Raw genomic sequence first — 20,952 nt, forward strand, 5'->3', positions numbered from 1 at the left:
TCATAAATAAGGGGAAGATTGTTTGAGAGAAAGAAGATGCCTATAGAACCAGCACTGAGAAACAACAGTATTGTAGAACCAGGCTTAACATACCATGATAAGAAACCGCCTTTGATAAGCCCTGAATCTAGTGAACACCTATACTTGTTGCTACTTCTGATCCTTGCCTTAGCAACTGCAAAACGCTTCAGTTTTTGTACTCAGTGAGTCTTTGGAAGCTAGATGGAAAAGTGGATAGAGTGTAGCCTGGAGTCAAGAAGAGATGAGTTCAAATCCAGCCTCAGACACTTCTGTGTGACCCATGGCAAGTCACCTACCTGTTTGCCTCAATTTCCTCATCTGTAAAATGGGGATAATAGGGACTAACTACCTTTTCTTTTTCTTTTTTTTTTTTAAGCAATGGGGGTTAAGTAACTTGCTCAAGGTTACACAGCCAGGTGTTTCTGGGTGGGTGCTAAGTGTCTGAGCCTGGGATTTGATCCCCAGGTCATCCCCACACTGGAGCTGGTGCTCTTACTCGCTGTGCTACCTAGCCACTCCCTAACTACCTTTTCTAAGCTAGGAAATCAATTTTGCCTCAGGTAAAGGTTCATTGTCTTGGATTTAATGAACCCAGAAAATGGTCTTTGATTAAAGAGCCCACAGCAAAGAAGGTCTGTGAGTTTTCTGAACAGTTTATTCAGAGGGATTTTGTTAATCTGGCTAGAAGACACCCTACTCAGCTCAATTTTCTCACCATTCCTAGGGCAAGGGCCCTTGAGTTCTGATCATGGGGCCATACCACAGGGACCAGTTCCTCCATATGGTGAGGAAAGCTATCCCTATTCACTTATACCTCAGATAACTATTATAATATTTAAAATTTGCCAACCAGGGTCAAGACTGAGCACTGGTTACTTCTAAATCTCTAGGAACCAGACAATAATAATTTATTAGATATTTACTTTGTGTAAGATACAAAGAAAGGCAAAAACTTTCCCTGATCTCAAGGACTTCACAGTCTACAGTAAATACATGAAACATGTAAATACATAAACATGTAAATAACTAGGTCCATATCTTCCCCCAAGAGAAGGCTGCACAAGGAAACTTCCACCTTCTACTGTCAGCTGGAAAATGGAGAAGCACTGGTGCTTCTTCCTCTTCTTTATGACTTCAGACCTTCCATCTCCTGCTACTGCTCTGTGCCTTTAGGGAACAGGAAGAAGAAAATTGGTGGGGAATGGGACTTCCATCTCCTGCTCCATCTTTCTCTCCTTCTAGAGGGAAAAGAAGTAGTAAAACAGGGTCTCCTATTTGACCTTGCCTTTCATCTTGAGCTCTACTTGTCTCCAGCCTCCTCTGAGAAGAATAGTGGCACCTTCTACTTAATGATGAATATTCTCATCTATATTATACCTTATACATTCCAGTGATTCTGAACTCCTGTAAGTCATCATCCAAACCCCACTTCCCATCCCCCACCACCAGATTTCTTTTCCCCATCCTCCACAACCCTCCCATTCCAAAGTTCCAATCAAATTTTGACCACCCCTCCCACTGTGCCCTCTGGAATTCTCTAGGCAAAAAACTTTTCATCCTAATTTTTTCCTCTCCCACTCCCTCCATTTTCTAGTTATTAATGAAACCTGGCTCCCCCCTGATGGTACAGCCTCTTTGGCCATACTTTGAAATACCGGCTGTACCTTCACTCATTTCCTCCACTTACTGGTCAAGGTGAGGTGAGCTGGAATACTCCTTGCTCTCCACTGCCACCTCTAGGTTCTCCCACTACCTCCATCACTCAGTAACCTTTTTCGAGGTTAATGTAATGCTTATTTACCTCTCAATCAAATTCCTGGTAGCTGTTGTCTATAGACTTCCAGGTCACTCACCCTCCTTCCTAAATGAGTTTGGCATCTGGTTCACAATTTTTCTTTCCTCCCCAGCTCCTGGCCTCATACTAAGGGGACTTCAATATACTTACTGACTTTCCCTTAAATACGTTGATCACTCAGTTCCTCGACCTGCTCATTTCCCATGACCAACTCCTCCACCCACAAAGACAGTCATACCCTTAATCTTGCCATCACCGACAAATATGTCACCTCCATGTTCAAGACTTCCAAAATCCTAGTAGGTCTGCATCCCAAAGAAATTAAAGAAAAAGGTAAAGGACTTATATGTACAAAAACATTTATAGCATTTCTTTTTGTTGTTTATGAAATTCAAGTTAATTCTACTTTATAACTGATTCTATATTGTATTGATTTCATAATGTAATTAATTCTGTATCTTTAAGTCCCCTTTCTATATCCTTTAGTTAAGTACAGGAATTCAGATTTCCCCTCAGAGCTAGTTTAAAAGGTGAGCCTGATCATAAGTCATTGTAGTTGAAAGGAAAAGACTGTCATCTTTTATATCATTGGCTCTTGGGTAAATACGAAGACATCTGGTGTTATCTTTAAGCCTCTGAGAGATATATTGTCTCTGAACTCTCCTTGCACCATTAAGGAAAGTCATTATCTTTCTAACAAACTTTCTAGGTGCCAGAGAGTCTGCTAACTCTGATACACTAGTAAAGATTACAGGTTGCATAAATCAAATAGCATTCCTTGATAACAGAGGGAATCGGTCACTAGCCCCATGTGGATACTAGCCTGAATTCCTCAGAAAATCCAATCATAATGTTCCTGTCCCCATGATAATGTCAGCCCTACCACCAATCATGTTGTTCTCTCTGATCCTTTTCTGTGCTCTTTTAAAAAAAGGAGCTGTCTTTGATCATTTTTGTCTCTGGTGTTATAAAGGCAGCCACTGACTTGTTAATAAATTCATGTTCTACTAATAAACTTATTATGTTCAGAACTTTGTGCCTCGGTTTACCTTAATTTAAAAACATAACAGGTGGCAAAGAATTGGAAATCAAGGGGATGTCCATCAGTTGGGGAATGTGATTGTGGTGTATGATTATGATGCAATACTACTGTGCTAGAAGAACTGATGAGATTAAGTGGCAGAGGTGAGAAATGAGAGCATTTCAGTTGTGGCTGACAGCCAGTGCAAAAGCACAGAAAAAGAAGACATTCTAGTAGGGAATACAACATGTAATTAACTTGGTCAATATAAAATCTAGCGAATTACAGGGAAAGCTTGCCATGATAACAGTTTTATAACAAAGAGTGCCTAGGGAAACTTGGGACCTTGTACATATAGACATCTGGTAACTGAGAACCACAGGATGAATACCAGCATCTGTTGTGCCTGGTTTTCCCCATTCCCCTACCTCATGGAAGTGAGCAGACTTCTGGGTCAGCTCCGCCCTCCCCCACAGGGTCTCCCCCCTTTCCCAGGCAACTCACCTGCATAGAGGTGGTCGGGCTTCTGGTATGTACTGATCAATCACTGCTTATGTAATACCTAACTGTTGGCCGTGTGGGCTCCCTTTACTGCTACTGCTATTGCTGTACCTGGGAGAGGTAGTATCTACTCAGCCCGCCATGTGGCCTGATCAGCCAACATTGCGTTTTAATAAAAGGTCCATTCTAAAATTGTTACTTGGGTCTTGCTCAAGTTACTCAAGGTACGGCAGATCTAGGCAACCAGTGATGACATAACCAGTTGTGACCCAGACCAGCCTGAACTCTAGTCTTTTGCTTATGTATTTCCAAGTTTAAGTGATCCCAGATGCTCAATGGTGTTAATGTGAGCTGGAAAGTCTATTAAAGGGAAGCAGCATGCAAGTCTTAGTTGATGAACTGGCCTGGAGAACCCTAAGAACCTGTTCTGCTTCCAGGACTTAGCTCCACCCTCCTCTCAAAACCACACATTATTCATAATTGCCACAAGCAAAGGGGTTGGGAGAAATGAGGAAATTGAAATAATTGGAGGACCTGAGCTACTTTAAATTACTGCTATGCTTTTATGAGTTGTCTTCAGTCTTCTCACTTCTAGCTCTAGGCCCTCTTCCAGAATAATTTCATAGGATCATACTACTACTAACTCAACATGAGACTTACTAGAGACCATGACCCATAAAAGTCCATCACGGGGAAGGAAAAAACACTCATTGGTCACTTCATAGAAAGGACCCCTATCCAAGGACATGAAGCTTAGAAATTGCCATAGGATATGTTTATAGAATAAGGACAATGAACTGTTTATAGGATAAGATGAAAGGACCATACCCCCACTCTTTCTAGTGTCCCCCATGTTTCTAGCCATTGTACTTTGGACAGTAGCCAACATAAAGCTCAGGTTGTGTTGTGACCCAGGAGAGACAATTTGTTTTAACTATATGAAACTCTATTTCCCTTTTGATTCCTCTTCCCTTTGACTCACCCTCTACAAAAACCTTCAGAAGGGAAAAGAAGAAGCAATTATATAGCACCTACCACCTACTACATGGTAGTCACTGTGCTATTTTTTTCCTACAAATATTATCTCATTTGATCCTCGAAACAATCCTGTGAGGGAGGTGCTATTATTATCCCCACTTTACAGTAGAGGAAACTGAAGCAAACAGAGGTTAAGTGATTAAGTATAAGCAGCTATTGTCCTTTATAAGACAAAAGAAGGGAAACTATAGAGGCAGGTTTTACATCACTACATTTAAGAAACTGCCCTGGAGATCAGCCATGACAGTAAAATAGGAAGAAGCAGAAAGTTCAGTTCCTCCCACTGTTCCAACAATAACTTAAGAGCATCAGACCAAGTACTGACTGGAAAATCAGAGAAGCTACAGTGGGTCATATTTCCAGCTAAAAGCACAAAGTCAACCCACAAGGAAGTAGAACTTGTGGAACAGGGGTGGTTTGGGATCCTGAACTCAGCACTCAAAACTCAGAGCTGATCCTGGACTTGGCCCCAGACACAAGCCAAAAGTGAAGGGTTTCTTAGAAGGACCAGGAGCCCAGACTCAGCACCCAGAGCTCTGAGCTAGGCCCATGGTAAGGGACATCTAGAACTGATCTTGGACACAGCCTTGGCCCAGGTCAGCAGCTAGGTGGCTGGGGCTGGGGTTGGGGAGAAGGGAGAGAGGGGAGGAGAAAAGTAGAAGTCTATACAAAGAAGGAAGAGGTATACATAGGGTGAGCATCACTTGAACCTCATTTTGAAATGAAGCAGTCAAAAATGCAAAGAAGCAGGAAGCAATATAGCTGAGCTTCTCTCAACAAAACTCCTCCGAACAAACCTAGAAAAAGCACTAGACCCAATCCTGTTAGAGAAATCCAGAAAAAGTCACAGTGAGTCCTCTGTCCAGCAAAGGTTAGCATAGGGAGACACAAATATTTGCAGACACTGGAGACTGGGACATGCTAATACTCCAGCACCCAGAGAAAGTCTATGCAACTTTTCTGGGCTGAATTTTCTGGGTCTAGGCCAGGAGAGCCAAAGCTACGGAGAGCCAATCACATCCGCATCCAAGTTTCCATCAGACACAGACACATTCTTCCCCCTCCCCCCAGAAGTGTTAAAGTTCCCAGAGCTTGAGCCATCAGGGAAGACTACATTACCATCTCTAAGAGTCGAAGTCACAAATTCCACCATTAGGTAGTTAGAACTAGAATAACTTACCTAGCAAAACTGAGTATAATGCTAGAGAGGAAGAAATAAGACTTTAATGAAAGAGGAGACTCCTAAACATCCCTTATGTAAAGACCAGCTAAATGTAGAAACTTTGAAGTACAAACACAAGAGTGAAGAGAAACATGAATGAACAATGATGAAGGACTGAACAAGGATAAACTGCTTTTATTCTAATATGGGGAGAAGATATATCAATGTTCTTGTTCATTAGGGGTCATAGATGGAGTTTAAATAGACAAGACCTGGGAGTGGTTCTCTTGATGAATTTAAGAAAGGAAAGAGAAGGGGGAAGAGGAATGCACTGGGGAAGGAGAGGAAGGGAAAAGAAATTTAGGGGAAATTATCTTACATAATCAGTATGCTCAAGTAGACATCTATACAAATAGGGATGAGGAATAGGAGAAGTATCTGACACTTCCACCTCACTCTTATCTGAACTAGTTAAAGAAAAGAAGAATAATACAAAAATAGATTTCACTCAAGAAATAGGAGGACAGGGAGAGAAGGAGGGTATAAAAAAGGAATGATTAGTGTTAAGAAAAACAAAGTCTAAGGAACTACAAATGTATGTATAACTCTTTGAGATGGTGAAGAATGGAAATCGGAAGGGGTTGCCTATAAACTGGGGAAAAGATGAACAAATTATAATATATATATACATATATATATATATATATATATATATATATATATATATATATGATGGAATACTATTGTGTTGTAAGAAATTGTGAAAAGGGTGGTACAAGAGAAACCTGGGAAGACTTGAATGAACTGATAAAGACTGAAGTGAACCAGGCTAACAATTTATATAATGATATAGACAAACAACTTTGAAAGAACTGGATAATCATGCCAGTGTAATGACCAACCACAATTACAGAGAACTAATAATGAAACATACTTCTCACTTCTTATATATTTATTTTGCTTTTTGGAGGGCAGTTGGGGTTAAGTGACTTGCCCAAGGTCACACAGCTAGTTTTTGTGTTGTGTCTGAGGCCAAATTTGAACTCAGGTCCTCCTGACTCCAAGGACAGTGCTCTATTCACTGTGCCACCTAATCACCCTGTGCTTCTCACTTCTTGATAGAGAGGTGATACTCAGAATGTAGAATGAGACAATTTTTTTTTAGTATATGGCCAATATGGAAATTTATCTTGATTGATTATACATATTTGTAACCGGTTTTGTTTTGTTTTTTTAGTTCTCAATCGGGAAGGAGGGGTGGACTGAAGTGGGAGAGTAAGAAGGAAGATTTTTTTGCTGATTGAAAAAATATATAATTTGGAAAAAAAAAGAAATTATGCAGAATAAAGTAAGCAAAACCAGAACAATTCATATTATAGCAACAGTGATGTAAAAATGAACAATTCTAAAAAATTTAACAACTCTGATTAAATCAATGGTCAAACATAATTCCAGAGAGCCAATGATTTTGAATGCTACAGTTGATGAACTAGATATGTAGAGTGACATATGCATTTTTTTTAAACATAGCCAACATAGGAATGTGTTTTGCTTTTTACTATGTATATTTGTTGCAGGTGTTTTGCTTTTTTCTATCAAGAGGTAAGGTGAAGAGAGGAAGTGAGAGGGAGAGAAGGTAGAGGCTTCTTAATTAAAAAATAAAGAAAGGAAGAGAGAGAGAAAGGAAGGAAGGAAGGAAGGAAGGAAGGAAGGAAGGAAGGAAGGAAGGAAGGAAGGAAGGAAGGAAGGAAGGAAAGAAGGAAGGAAGGAAGAAAGGAAGGAAGGAAGGAAGAAAGAAGGAAAGAAGGAAATTGTCCTCTATCAACTCTGACTTTAGTGAGCACATAATGTTTCTATTTCTGGTTCTCCTTACCTCTACAACTGCAAAATGTTTTGATCTATACTCAAAACTCATGACTTTAGACATCCTACTCTCCCTGTGACATTCCCTTTCCCTTTTTGACTTGCATATAAAAAAAATCCAGGATGTGGAGACTTGTTGAGGCAGTCTTACAAAGAGACTGATTCCCACAAAGCTGGTTGTCCAATAAAAACTGTGAGCAATCTGACCTGCCATCCAGAGTGATCTTTATTCCACAACAGTATGATGCCAGAATTTATCAAGAACTGACACAAGATGACAAGGTATTGCAGAAAAACTGGGGAAATGTTGCAGAGATCTGGGACAAAAATCAAATAATATTGATAACCAGATAGAAAAGCCTGAACATCAGCTATCCCTGTCAAAAAAAGAAATAAAAAAATAAGGTATGAAAGAAAGCTTTGAAAGCAGAATGCAAATTGATCCTTTTATTTATAAATGAAAGCTTTGGGAGTCTTCTCTGGGGCAGATCAAACCAGACTTCAGGCAGTAAGTATCAGGGGATGGGAGACCAAAACTATCAAACTATCTGCCTGCCTAAGTCCATTATTCCAAGTGTCTCATAAATAATGTTGGGGATGTGGAATGGAGAGGAGAGACACCACCGGTCACCAAGACAGCATCACCATCAAGAATGGTGTCCTATTACAGTTATGATGGAACACAAAACCTACTTCACTTTTGTTTCACAGGAGGCACTGGAGTTTTTGGACTCCAGTCTCTAAAAGGAAGCACCAACTACACCAGCTATTAGACAGGTAAACATACAGGTAAACACAGGTGTACTAGCATTAGCACAGGTTCATTCTTTATCTGGGCAGATAAGAAGACAGGAACAGAGTCAGAATAAGGGGTTGAATAAGCCAGTTTTCTCAAAGGGAGTTGCTGATAATGGGAGCACCAATTCTTACAGCATTCCCTAATCACCCTTCTCACAGGGGCAGGCAAGAAGGCGGGCAGCTACCCCTACATCTCAATGGGGTCAGTCAAGACAGGCACAGCATTACAGCTTGTGCAGTCCCGTAAATCCCCCAAGTCTCAATAGGGGTGAGTTGAGGCATTCCTCTATGCATTACCCAAATCCTCAATCCCTTATGGTTTCCCCCCCTAAGTCTTGCTGGGGGCCAATCAAGGCACACACAGCATTACACTGTCATATTCCCCACTTACTGATCATGCCCACTTGATTTATAGGGCAACAGACAAAGAAGGCATCTTGCCAACAATAGCCTCACAGGTTAACTTTAGCAATATCATCATTAAGTGCAAGTATAGTATAAATCACATTATGTCAACCCCATATCTCACCGAACAACTGTAGTGGAGATATCATGAGCCTGAGAAATAATATTTAGCACCTGGAAACTAGAGATTGTTATGGCCAAACTAAGAGAAAAATATGAGAAACTAAACTCTAAGAAAAATAACAAAAATCCATCTTACTTATAACTTTAAAAAGGTCTGAATTTTGCCAAGGTGAATCATATCAGGGCTTTACCATTTTCCTGTCTTTCCGTAGATGTCCTGACTTCAGGGGTGGCCAACATGTCAGTAGATGCCTTCAGGTCAAAGAATCCCTCAAGGGAACTGAATCTCATTTCATAATAAGGACTTTCCTTGGCATGCCAAGTTCCCAACAGACCCTGTATTATCAGCTTTTCCCTTTGCTCCAAAAATTTGTAACCTGGAAATTTTCTTCATTAGGAAAGAATGGCCCCAATAGCCAAGGCAAAGGGCTCTAGATTAGTAATTTCATTTGTCCAGGGAACTCCAAAGGAGGAAACTTTTATCCATGCCAATCCACAACTATTTTGCAATTTATAATCTTTTTAAAAAATTTTTTCTAGCAGACAATTTACATAAAATCCCCCTTTAATTTAGTGTGACAACTTCCCACAATAAAGTACTTAAAGAGCAGCTTTGGTCAAGAATGGAATGAAATAGCCAATCAAAAAGACATCACTGCTGATTTTTTTTAAACCAATACACTCACCAATTATGTTCAAAAAAACAAAAACAAAACATCTGCAAGGGATATTTTCTCAGTTTTGACTTGTGGTAGGGTCTTTCCTGTGTTCATGCAAATGCTGGAGCTGCATTCTGTCAAGTGTCTGTCATGCTAGAGTAAGGAAATACAGCTTCACATGATTTGTAGCCCCTGGATCGAAAACTCTAAAGTCTTGAAATCTCAAATTGTCATTGCTCCATCAATGCCAGTGGTACAAATTTGCGGGAGTCTTGTTTGTCCACTTCATAAACAGACACTTGGGTGATACTGTTTTGGTGTAGCATGTCTAGAGCAGTGTTGCGATCCTCAGTAATGGTTCTCTTGTCCATGTTGTGAAAGCGTTCCATGGCAGAAATGTTAAGTTGGATGCTCTGTTTTGGAATGTCTAATTTGGAGACGAAGGTCAAGGAGCCACGATCATCATAACTGAACAGCATTGGGCAGCAGTCATGGCCAGCAGCCACCACGCTATTCTCAGAGACAAAAGACATACTCAGGAGTGGGAGGAACTCTGTTTTCAGCTGTGAAACCATCATGTTTTTGGAGGCATCGGCAACTGATACAGTACTATCATGGCTGACCCAAGCAAGGCGGTTTCCACTGGCAGAGAAACTAACTCCATGTACCCAACCACTACTTCCGGAACCACCAAACTCTGACATCAGTTGACCAAAAGGCATCTTGGTACTCCATGGAGTATTGGCTGGCTTTTTATCAACTACTTTTTTTTTTTAAGCAATTGGAGTCAAGTAACTTGCTCAAGGTTACACGGCCACTTATTTCTGGGTGTGGTGCTGAGTATCTGAGCCCGGATTTGATCCAGGTCATCCTGACACTGGAGCTGGTGCTCTTACTCACTGAGCCACCTGGCCGCCCCTAAGCAATTGGGGTTAAGTAACTTGCTCAAGGTTACACGGCCAGGTGTTTCTGGGTGGGTGCTAATTGTTATCAACTTCTTTAATGTAGGCAGAAAAAACTCTGCATTTGAAATCACAAGATCCAGCAGCCAGCAAAACATTGTTGGGGTGCCAGTCCAAACTCAGGACAGTAGAAGGAATTGGCTTTTTTATGTGTTTGCTCACCCACCAGTCATTTTCAGACTCAAAGTAGCACACAGAAATTAGTCGAGCTCCACTACCTACAGCAAATTTATTCTCCAAAGGAGACCATTTCACAAGGGTGGCTGCACAGTTAATCCTCAGGATCATCAGGGTTGGTTTCCAGATGCCATCTTTCTGACTCCAGACATAGGCATTACGGTCTGCACCACAAGTTACAATTTGATCGCTCTTGGGAGCCCAGTGATGTGTCCATTGTGTTCCTTCAGTTCATGGGCTTTCATCCACTGATTCCCATTCTTCTTGTAAATGTGGACTTCATGATTATTAGGGCTAAGGGCAATCTGAGTACGGTCTCTGTTCTAAGCATGACAGGTTATTGGCTCTAGTAAAAATTGATGTAAGGACATTATTCTTAGTGTTTTCAAAAGGGAAAAAGCTGGGATGTGAAGGGTGCGGACGGGCCTCGGAGCGGAGGAGGATTCGAGGATTCTGGTCAGTCCATGAGGTAAGCTCTGGCGGGCATCGGGAGGAACTGCAATTTATAATCTTAGAAGTTGAAAAGCTGCATTGTAGAGTTAAGTGATTTGCCCAAGGTCATAGGCAGGTATGTGTCAAATTTAGGACTTGAACCAAGGTCTCTCTTATTCTGAGGCCAGCTCTCTATCCTCTACAACAGTAGTCACTTATGTGATATATAACCAAACTATATGCTTTAGTAAATAATATAACCCAAATCATTCTGTTGTCTAACATTATTATTTTGAAAAAAATTATAAAAATTGCTACTAAAATATTCAATGTTATATTTGGCAAAGTATTATTAAGACATCCACGCTTTTAAAAAATTAATATACTTTGGGGAAAAGGGGAAGAGAATAAGCATTTATATAGTACCTACTATGTTCCAGACATTATGCTAAATACTTTATAATTATTACCTCATTTGATTCTCATAACAACCCATCTGGTAGGTGCTGTTATGATCCCCATTTCAGAGTTGAGGAAACTGAGTCAAACAGGTTAAGTGACTTACCCAGGTTCACATAGCTGGTAAGTGTCTGAGGCTGGATTTGAACTCATATCCTCCTAACTCCAGGCACAGCACTCTATCCACTGTACCACCTACAGGCAACTGATTAAAATGATGCCTTTACATGAAGTTCACTTACATATGAGGAGGTTCAGGAATGTATTCCTATGACAATTATTAATAAAAAATTTGCTGACCTAGATAAGGAAAAAAAAATTAGTTCATTTGCCCTCCCCTGCTAAAAGGATGGAAAATTCTGATACATGGAAGCATTTTCATTAAGATTTTGGAAAGGGGGGTGGCTAGGTCGCGCAGTAAGTAAAGCACTGGCCCGGGAGTCGGGAGGACCCGGTTCTGGCCTCAGACACTTAATGCTCACACAAAAAAACTAGCCGTGTAACCTTGGGCAAGTTACTTAACCCCAATTGCCCTCCAAAAAGAAAGGAAAAAAAAAGATTTTGGAAAGGGATAAAGATATGACTGAGAGAAAAATGTCTTTAATAAAGTAATTTTTCATTCAATGGCACAGTTTTAGATTTGCATAGGTGCTTACATAGAGAAATATGAAAGTTAGGACTCTCAGCTGGTCAAGGAAGTTCAGTATGATTGTATGGGAAAAGAATTATGAGGAAGGAGACAGAAGAAGAGGGAAATGTAGATTTTTCTGGGAGAAGGTTTTTCCATTCCCTTTTGCTAGTCATGAGTGTAGCAAATTGCCAACCTTTCCCTCTCTCCTACCAGGCAAGGAACTTGGCCGACTGCTCTGAGCATTCCAGATATGTACTTCAGAGAAGAAGTGTGGCAGAGTTCAGGGAAATCTTTCTTTTAGAGAGTGACTCTATTGCCAATGTGATATCCATAGCAGCTGCTATGAGTATGCAGATGTATTTCCAGGGTTGAATCAAAAAATGTAACAAACTTTCTTCCTCAAAGACGAAACCAAGATATTTATTCAGATACCAGAAAGCCAATTCCACCAAGGTAACACAGAAGTTTATACACATCACCAATCCAGGGAGTGCTGACATCCCCAAGCCTTCCCTCAGTTAGGCTCCCCACAAATAAACTCCCCTAGGCAAAATTTCTCCCTCTCTCACTCACACTAGCTGCTCTGCCTCAGCTCTACCAACTCTGCCTTGCTATCTCTTCCAGCTCTACCCATTCAGCAAACTCCTCTCACCATGGGTTCCATGTGACTCAAGCTGTGGGCTGGGTCAGAGCTCAAAGCAGGTCATATGGGCCTATTAACAGACAGGGAAGATCTTCAAATTCCTTTAACATTGCAGTGACCCACATAGAAAGTTCCTAAAACTCTCCAAACTGCGAAGGCCTGAAGTGAATACTGCCTAGTAGCCTAAGAAAACTAGAAGTAAATTTCTGCAATTAAGACCAGAGTTGTGACATATCACTGAAATCTTCACAGTAAAATAGTCTACTAGATCACATTTGTTGGAGACATTTTGTAGCAAGACTTGGTGGATGAGGAAGGTGTAAACTCTAGTAGAGGCCAATGGGCCACTTATTTTCAACTTTTAATTAAGCAGACCAGATATCTAAGAATAGGGAACCCTTTCCAGATTTTAACAAAGGAGCCATCCAAGTGGTCATAATGGATACTCTTTGTCACAAAGGGAAAAAAAGTCCTTACCCAAAGAGACCATGTTTCCATTATTTTCCAGCACTATGTTCTTGCAGAAATGCCTCCATGTACTCTCCAGATGTTTGGATTCCTCCTCTATTTGGTTCTTGGCCACAACCTGTAACATGGGAAGTTCCTAAAATAACAGATACTTCTCAATGATTACCTAATAAACTCACCATAGCAATTTTTTTTTCACAGCTTCTCCTGTCTCCTACTCAAATTCCTCTCTCATCAGTTACGTTCATTAGAAGACTTTAACTCCTTACTTGTGTTAGAATTTGACACTATCTGGCATAGACTTAATAATATACTCCCATATTCAATGCAGCATGTTGTTTCCTTTGCTGCAAAGGAAGAAATTTATTTCTTCTTTCTGAAGGGTCAAATACATTGAACCAAGTTAAAATGGACTGTAATTAGGAAATTTTAACAAAATAAAAATACAATAAAACATGGATAATATTACATCTTAAGGCTAAGTTAATATGTGGCCCACAAGAATCCTTATGTAAAGTTCAATGGCTCTCATTTCTATTGGAGCTTAACACCTAATATTACTGGAGTACTATTCCCACCTGCTCTGGGATCTCTTCATTATAATTTCCACTCTTCTGGTACCTCTCACTCTTGTATTTCTTTTTTCTTTTTTTTGGCTTTTTGGAGGGCAATTGGGGTTAAGTAACTTGCCCAAGGTCACATGGCTCATTCTTGTATTTCTAATCCCTCCCCTCTCCACTGATTTCTTTTCTTTTTCATTCAAACATACTCAGATCTATTTTTTAGATGCAAATACTTTTCTTAGTTACTGTCTAATATTTCTTCTTTAAAAATTTGTATTTATATCATTTTACATTGTCTTCATTTCTTCTTTTAAATTTTATAAAGTTATCTTTAATTTCAAAAAGTGATATAGACAGACTTGAATTTCTATCTCCTAGAAGTTTCTTGATATATACTCTTGTTTCTCTCTACTACTGTTCATTTGTTATGGCTATTATAACTTTGATCATTCTCTTACCAATAAAAGTGCTATACTTTTTTCATTTTTCAATTTTGTTCTTAAATTGCCATGAAATTAAATTTCAGTAATATTCATACTATATGTCAATTATAGTGACAAAGCGATGAAAAAGCAACTTTTTATACCTATAATGATACTTATCACTAATACAAAATTATAAAAATCAATAATATTCAATTAACCCAAGTACATGTCTTCACACACTTCCTTTATCTCCACTGGAGGAATCATTAAGTGACTGTGCAGAAGTACTGTCCTCTATTTGAGATACTATCTGAGAAAATAATGACTAGCTTCAAATAGGACCAGCTCTCCTTGATGCATTTGATGTAGATATGTAATATGCTGTAACAGTTAAAATAAGGTAAACTAAAAAAATTTAAAAAAAAGGGGTGGCTAAGTGGCACAATGAGTAAGAGTGCCGGCCCAGGACTCAGGAGGACCTGGGATCAGTTCTGGCCTCAGATACTTAACACCCACACAAAAAACCTGGCCATGTAACCTTGGGCAAATTACTTAACCCCAACTGCTTTAAAGAAAATAAATAAATAAAATAAGATAAACTGAGATACAAAGTTTTTAGCACAATTTGTTACTTAAATGTAAATTTACCAATAATAATATACAAAGATGTTTTTACTGTCTTGTGTCTGAAAGCTATTTTACGTATTATATCCTAGATCATATGTTCATTGTCTAAAATCTATTTTCTATTTCCATAGGTAGGATATCCCTCATTTCTATGAAATCAGGTCTGCTTTTACCTAAGTTCAGAGTAAAGAATAGGGGTCTCTATTATGTTTGTTTTTCAAGTAATTAATTTTTAGTTTTCAACATTCACTTTTATAAGATTTTGAGTTCTAAATTTCCCTCTCTTCTTCACCTTCCCACATGCAATCTGATATAACATTGCCTTTATTTCCAAATATATTCTTTCCTGTTCCCTTATGCAGAGAGCCATCCTTTCTAACAAATAAAAGAGAAAAATATTCAGCAAAACTAATTGGCATATCAACCAAGTCTGGCTATATACAACGTCCTCACCCACAGTTCTCCACTTCTGCCGAGAATCTCCTTCCTTTCATTTACTCAGATGTATCCTACTTTTGCTTCATACTCTTCCTACATTCTAGAGCAGCACAGCAGATACAACATTGTACGCAGAATCAGAAGCCTTAGATTTCAAATCCTGCCTCTGACGCTTATTAACTGTGCTAATGGGAACAATGATGACACCTGGTTAGGTTGTTTTATATGTGACACAAGCATGGAAACCACTTCACAAAGGACTTTAAAGGACCGTGTAGATGTCAGCTCTTATGGTCATTTAATCCCCCTTTCCCTATCCACACCATTCTACATTATTTTTTTTTTCTCAAAGGCTACCAATGACCTTCTTTTCTTATTCTTCACCTGGAACAGCCCAAAAAGCTGGAGCCTTTGGGCCTCTGTGACCCATAAATTCACTTGCAGCAGATGATTTATGGTTTCTATTCCTTTGTAACTTGCCTGTTCCCAGACTTCTAAATGCTGGAAACTTCCATACTATATTGGTACTTCCCATTTGTTATCATTAACCAATACCTAGAATTCTACCTGTGAAATCAAAGGCAGGAAACCCACTGGACATTCTTGAAGGAAGCTCCTTCCCTACTTCCACCCCACCCAGAAACAACAGCCCTTGATTTTTGAGTTGCCACAGTAAGCTGTCCTAGTATAAAAGTGAGGACAACCCAAGGCCTCCCACTCACCTGACTGACCAAGCAGCTTGAAAGACTTGCCAAGTCCGAGGACAGCCTCTCCAAACATCCATCACTGATTCCCTTTCTCCTTTTGCTGTGGCCTAAAGATCACTGTACCCGAGACTCCAGTAATTGATCCCTCCAGCAACCGAGACCCAGTAATATTCTTTGCCCCCACTGACCTGCGTATCCCCCATGATTCTGCCTCTGGGACTTTCATTTTAGGTCTTGAGTCTTCCCCTTGTGTGAGTAAAAACAAGTGGTACTAAAAGCCCTATTTAATGCACTACAAGTCTGATTCCTCTGCAAATCCCCCCCTCCCCCCAATTCTAAAACTTCTTTTGTAGGCTGAGACATTATCTTCCCACAGCTCTGCATTTTAGACTGATCACCTTGCATTATATAATGTACAGGAAATTCTTCTCCCTTGGTTTTCTAGTCACTACACTAACGTGGTTCTCTTCCTACCTCCCTGACTGCTCTTTCTGTCTCTTCAATCATTCCTTCTTCCTCTTCCCTTTGCCTTTATTCATATAGCTAGTGCCAGGGGTCGGATTCGGAGCTCTTCCAATGCCAACCCTCCCTCATAACTACACATATGCTACCTACCCTTCCAGGACCAGGTCCAGTTCCCACTCATTCCTCCTTTCTTTGAATCCTTGCAATACTTCTCTGTCCCACCCACCTCAGCACTTAACTGTCCTACAAACTGCCTCCAATGTAGGAGTTTCCTCTCTCCAGCGAACCTGCATGCGCCTCAAGGGCAGGAATCTTGTTTCCTACTAGTGTAAAGCGGAGGGAGGGATGCGTAGTGTACACTGGTGGGGAGGGGGCGAGGTAGGGTGTAGGCAATGCAAATACTTTAAAGTGGGAACCGTACCCGCAAGAGGAGTCACACCCCCATCCTCAGGATCTCTGGTGCTGCCCCCTTTGTTTGGGACCTGGATCAGGTGCGATCTCTCACCTCTGAGCCACCGCCTCTCCCAGTCTCCCTACCGCTCGCGCATCAACCATTCCGCGTCCCCAGCTTCTCTAGGCCCCTCGAGCAGACGCTGCCGCCAGCCGGACCTTGATAAGTTTCGGGGTCGGCCTCAAAGCCGCGGGGACTGGGCGCAGACCTTTTCCGCCCGGACCTTGAGACCACCTGGGGCTTCGAAGGCGGGACCTCGTGGCGCCTGACCACGCCCTCTTTTTTCGGCTATTCGCTGCGTCCCTGCTCGCACCTTGGGCGGAGCTGCCATGCTCTAGACGCTCCTTGTGGGGGACCGGGAAGTGTGCTGAGTCCTCTGGGGCTCGTAGGGCGACCTGAAGGAAGCTCCGGGCTTTAAGAACAAAGTCTCTGCCTTGGGCTTTCGCTACGGGTGCCTCCTTTCTCTTGCTTTTTGCTGTTATTGCTACTGAGAAGTGTTCTCATCTCCCTGGTGCTGGACCCCAGCTTTTGCTTGTCAAGAGGAAACCTGCTCCATCCCACTCTCCCACCCCCACCTGATAGTGATAATTTATTTCTCTCCTAGGTACCGTAATAAGCATTGGGAGAGACAAAAGGAGGCCAAAGATGGTCCCTGCCCTCAAGAAACTCACAATCTAAAGGAGACAACAAGCAAGCAAATGTTCAAACAAGCTAAATACAGGATAAATTGGTGTAGCGGCAAGCACCCCAAGCACGTCCTCAGGGTTTGCTGCCCATACAGGTTCTAGGATCTGCTTTGATAAAGGAAAGCAACTCAAAATGGGTTAACAAGCTTACTTTAATCAGTCAGACATATATCATTTACCTTGTTTAGGGGAAAAAGGTCAGCACCCCGAACTTCAGAATATACAGGCAGAATTATCAAGACAGAAACAGATCAAGTAGACAGCTTTCCAAACTGTCCAACCATTACATCCATACCCAGTCAACATCTGGGTTTCCACATCTGGGTTTTTTCAAAGCCGGGGGACTCTCAACAACGGCTTCCCAGAATTCAGATCAAATCACAGAACACTTCTGAGTCCCAAAACAAAGCTACACATCAGGGCTTATATAGCCTTCTCCTGGCTCAGAGAATGTAACAACCTTATTGACCCACTGGCCAATCAAAAAGTATCTACTGAAAAATGCACTATCTTCAGGTGCACTTTAGCCTAGGGGCAGGGAAGATCTTCCAAATCTGCATTCCCATTACAATTGGAAATAACAGAGAGAAGGCACCAGAATTAAGAGGGGTTGGGAAAGGCTTCATGTAGAAGGTGAGATTTTAGTCAAGGAAGCCAGTAGTCAGAATGGGCGAGAGAGTTTCTTCTTTATGGAACTGCAAGGTGGCTAGATCGATGGATTGATTGAAGCATAAGTGTCAGAGAATAAGGTATAAGAAGAAGGAAAGGTGGGAGGGGACTAGGTTACAAAGGTCTTTGAGCACCAAACAGGGGGTTTCTTATTTGGTCTGGAGATGGTAGGGAGCCACTGGAGTTTATTGAGTGGGAGGGAGTGACAGGTCAGACCTGCTCTTTAGGAAAATCACTTTGGCAGTTAAATAGAGGTTGATTGGAATGGGGGGAAAGAATTGAGGCAGGCAGATCTACCATCTGGTTATTGAAGTAGTCCAGGTGTGAGGTGATGAGGGTGGGCCTGCACCATAGTGGTGGCAGTGTCAGAGAAAAGAAAGGGGAATATCTGAGAGATGTTGCACAGGTGACAGACCTTGACAACAGATTGGATATGAGTGTGAGAGACAGTGAGGAGGCAAACATATCTAGTTGTAAGCCTGAGGCACTTGGAAGATGGTGTTGCCCTTGACAATAATAGAGAATTCAGTAGTGTGGGAGAGTTCAGGGGCAAAGATCAGTTTGAAAGTGTTGAGTTTAAGATGTCTACTGGACATCTAGCTCAAAATGTCTGAAGGCAGAGATGTGAGAGTATGTATCAGCAAAGAGTTATGGGAAGAATAGGTGAAGTTAAGAATCATCAGCACAGAGGTGATAATTAAATCTGTGGGATCTGAGAAGAGAAGAGAATCCAGGACAAGAATCCTGTGGGAACCCTGAAGGTTCTGATCTTCACAGAAGGAAGGAGTTCTACACTGGGATTACCTTATATCAAAGGTGGCAAATACCTCTGCTAACAAGTGCACCTCAACTAGATTAAAATATAATTGAGAAATATTTTTTAAAATAAGTAAGAATATAATAATACATGGATAACATTCCATTTTAAAACTAAGTCAATATGTGGCCTTTGGAGATGCTTTTGTATGGTTTAGTGACTCCTGTTTGAATTTGAGACCACTGTCTTACATTAATGATAATTATGGCTCAGGGTTGCCTCCTGTCAAAATATTAGGAGACACCCTGTTTTCCAGAGCTAAGGCTAGCAAATAAGCTGTGCCCTGAGCTTGGCATAACAATAATCCTTTGTGTTCACCCTCTGGATTATCTCACCCTCTGGCAAAATCACATAATTATTGTATTGCTTTGACTAGCACCAGGTGTTCTCTGAGCTTGGACAAGCACTTGCTGTACCCATGTGTGAGAAATGCTAGCAGTTTGGTTACCATAGATTCTGTAGGAACAATGGATGTTCCAAAAACAGATGTTGCATAGGACGTGCAGGAAGGTGTAAATTGGGATGAGGGGAGTAAGGGCAGAGTGACCCTATCCAATCATATAGGTGGAAAAAATCTTTAAGTTTACCCTTGGAAGAGTCCTAGGCTAAACTGGCTTAAACCGACTAGGGTCAATGGATGGTCACCAACTTTTAATTAACAGGAATGCTTAACTAGCCTCATACATATTAGCCTACATACCCCACATAGAATTAGAGCCTCATTATTCTACCATTCATCCTCATGTTTGGGAAGAGGAAACATATAAAGGAGCATATGTGCAGTGAGCAAGTCAGAAAGCTTGTAACCCAGAAGAGCTGGAACCAATCAAAGTTCTGAAGGGAGGAAAAAGGCAGGAAATTCAAATGGAAGCAACATAAAAGGGCTTGGATGTGTCTGATTCTCTGTAGTCTTTTGAAGAAGCTACCCATTTATTCAGGAAAGAATAAATGTAACATAAAGGTAATAAAAAACCTTCCTGGCTCTCCAATGAGTATCATTACTAAATATGTTTCTAACACATGTTCTGGTCATAAAGCCCTGCCATGAATCAAGTTTGTCTGTTATCCCTCATTGTCAGGGCTACAGTTCACTGTGCTAGCATTGGGATAAGTATTGGGATCTCCCCACACTCCCCTACTAGGGGTAGGGATTGAAGTGGGATTGGACATGAAACTGGGACAAAGAACTCTCCAGTACCAGTGGGAACAGACTAGGTACCACCAGAGATTTATTTCTCCAGAGTCAGAACACCCCCCACTCTGGGTGTCTGGTGTGGCCTCTGCCCTTGTTCCTGCTCCAATCTCTGAGTTCCATTCATTGTGAAGAAAACTCTGGGGCCCTTATTTGTCTTGGGTCTCTCTGGTAAGAATATCCTTTCTGCACACTCTGTTGCCTAACCAACTGTTCCTACCTGCTCTGACTCTAGCCTCCACAGGCCAGGAGGCTCTTACCTGCTCTGTTCTGTCTTCACTCCCCCCAACCCTGAAGGCTAAGAGCATGTTCAGTTAGCTCCATGTAACGGTAATGTGATTTTGAATTTGGGGATCCCTTTTGTGTTGGCAAAGGTGGCAGGTGCTTGGCACTTGGTGGCTGATCAGGCATCTGTTGGGGAGACTCTTCCTTGACATTTCTGACCATAAAAAAGAAAATGTTGTTTAAACCAGGAGTGGACATGTTGTGGCCTTGAGGCTTCTAGGCCTTTAAAGGTCCTCTAGGTCTTCAAGTGTGGCCCTTTGATCGAGTCCAAATTTCACAGAATAAATCCTCACAATAAAAGTATTTGTTCTGTTAAATTTGGACTGAGTCAAAAGGCCTTTGAAAAACTTTGAAAACTGTTAAATATTTGAGGAGGCATATTTTGTCATAAATCAGATAATAATAATATATAATGGGTGAGTGAAGCCAAGATGGTGGAGTGAAAGCAAGAACTTCTTTGAATGCTCCC

At 41.1% G+C, this 20,952-nt stretch overlaps 1 long non-coding RNA gene and 1 pseudogene across 1 annotated transcript; both read right to left on the reverse strand.

Moving 5' to 3' along the window:
• Positions 1-409: 409 nt before the first annotated feature.
• Positions 410-17,108, reverse strand: LOC138142204 (uncharacterized). Its single transcript, XR_011163380.1, has 4 exons — positions 16,805-17,108; positions 13,168-13,276; positions 2,055-2,121; positions 410-1,188 (listed from the first exon to the last, which is right to left on the reverse strand). It is a non-coding gene; the product is annotated as an uncharacterized lncRNA (long non-coding RNA).
• LOC138142202 (actin-related protein 2/3 complex subunit 1A-like) lies at positions 9,496-10,969 on the reverse strand (annotated as a pseudogene).
• Positions 17,109-20,952: the final 3,844 nt, after the last annotated feature.

Source organism: Petaurus breviceps, unplaced genomic scaffold (genome assembly GCF_028583685.1).
Source record: "Petaurus breviceps papuanus isolate PSGF00001 unplaced genomic scaffold, PetGlider_PUasm1.0 90537, whole genome shotgun sequence".
Taxonomy (NCBI): Eukaryota; Metazoa; Chordata; class Mammalia; order Diprotodontia; family Petauridae; genus Petaurus; species Petaurus breviceps.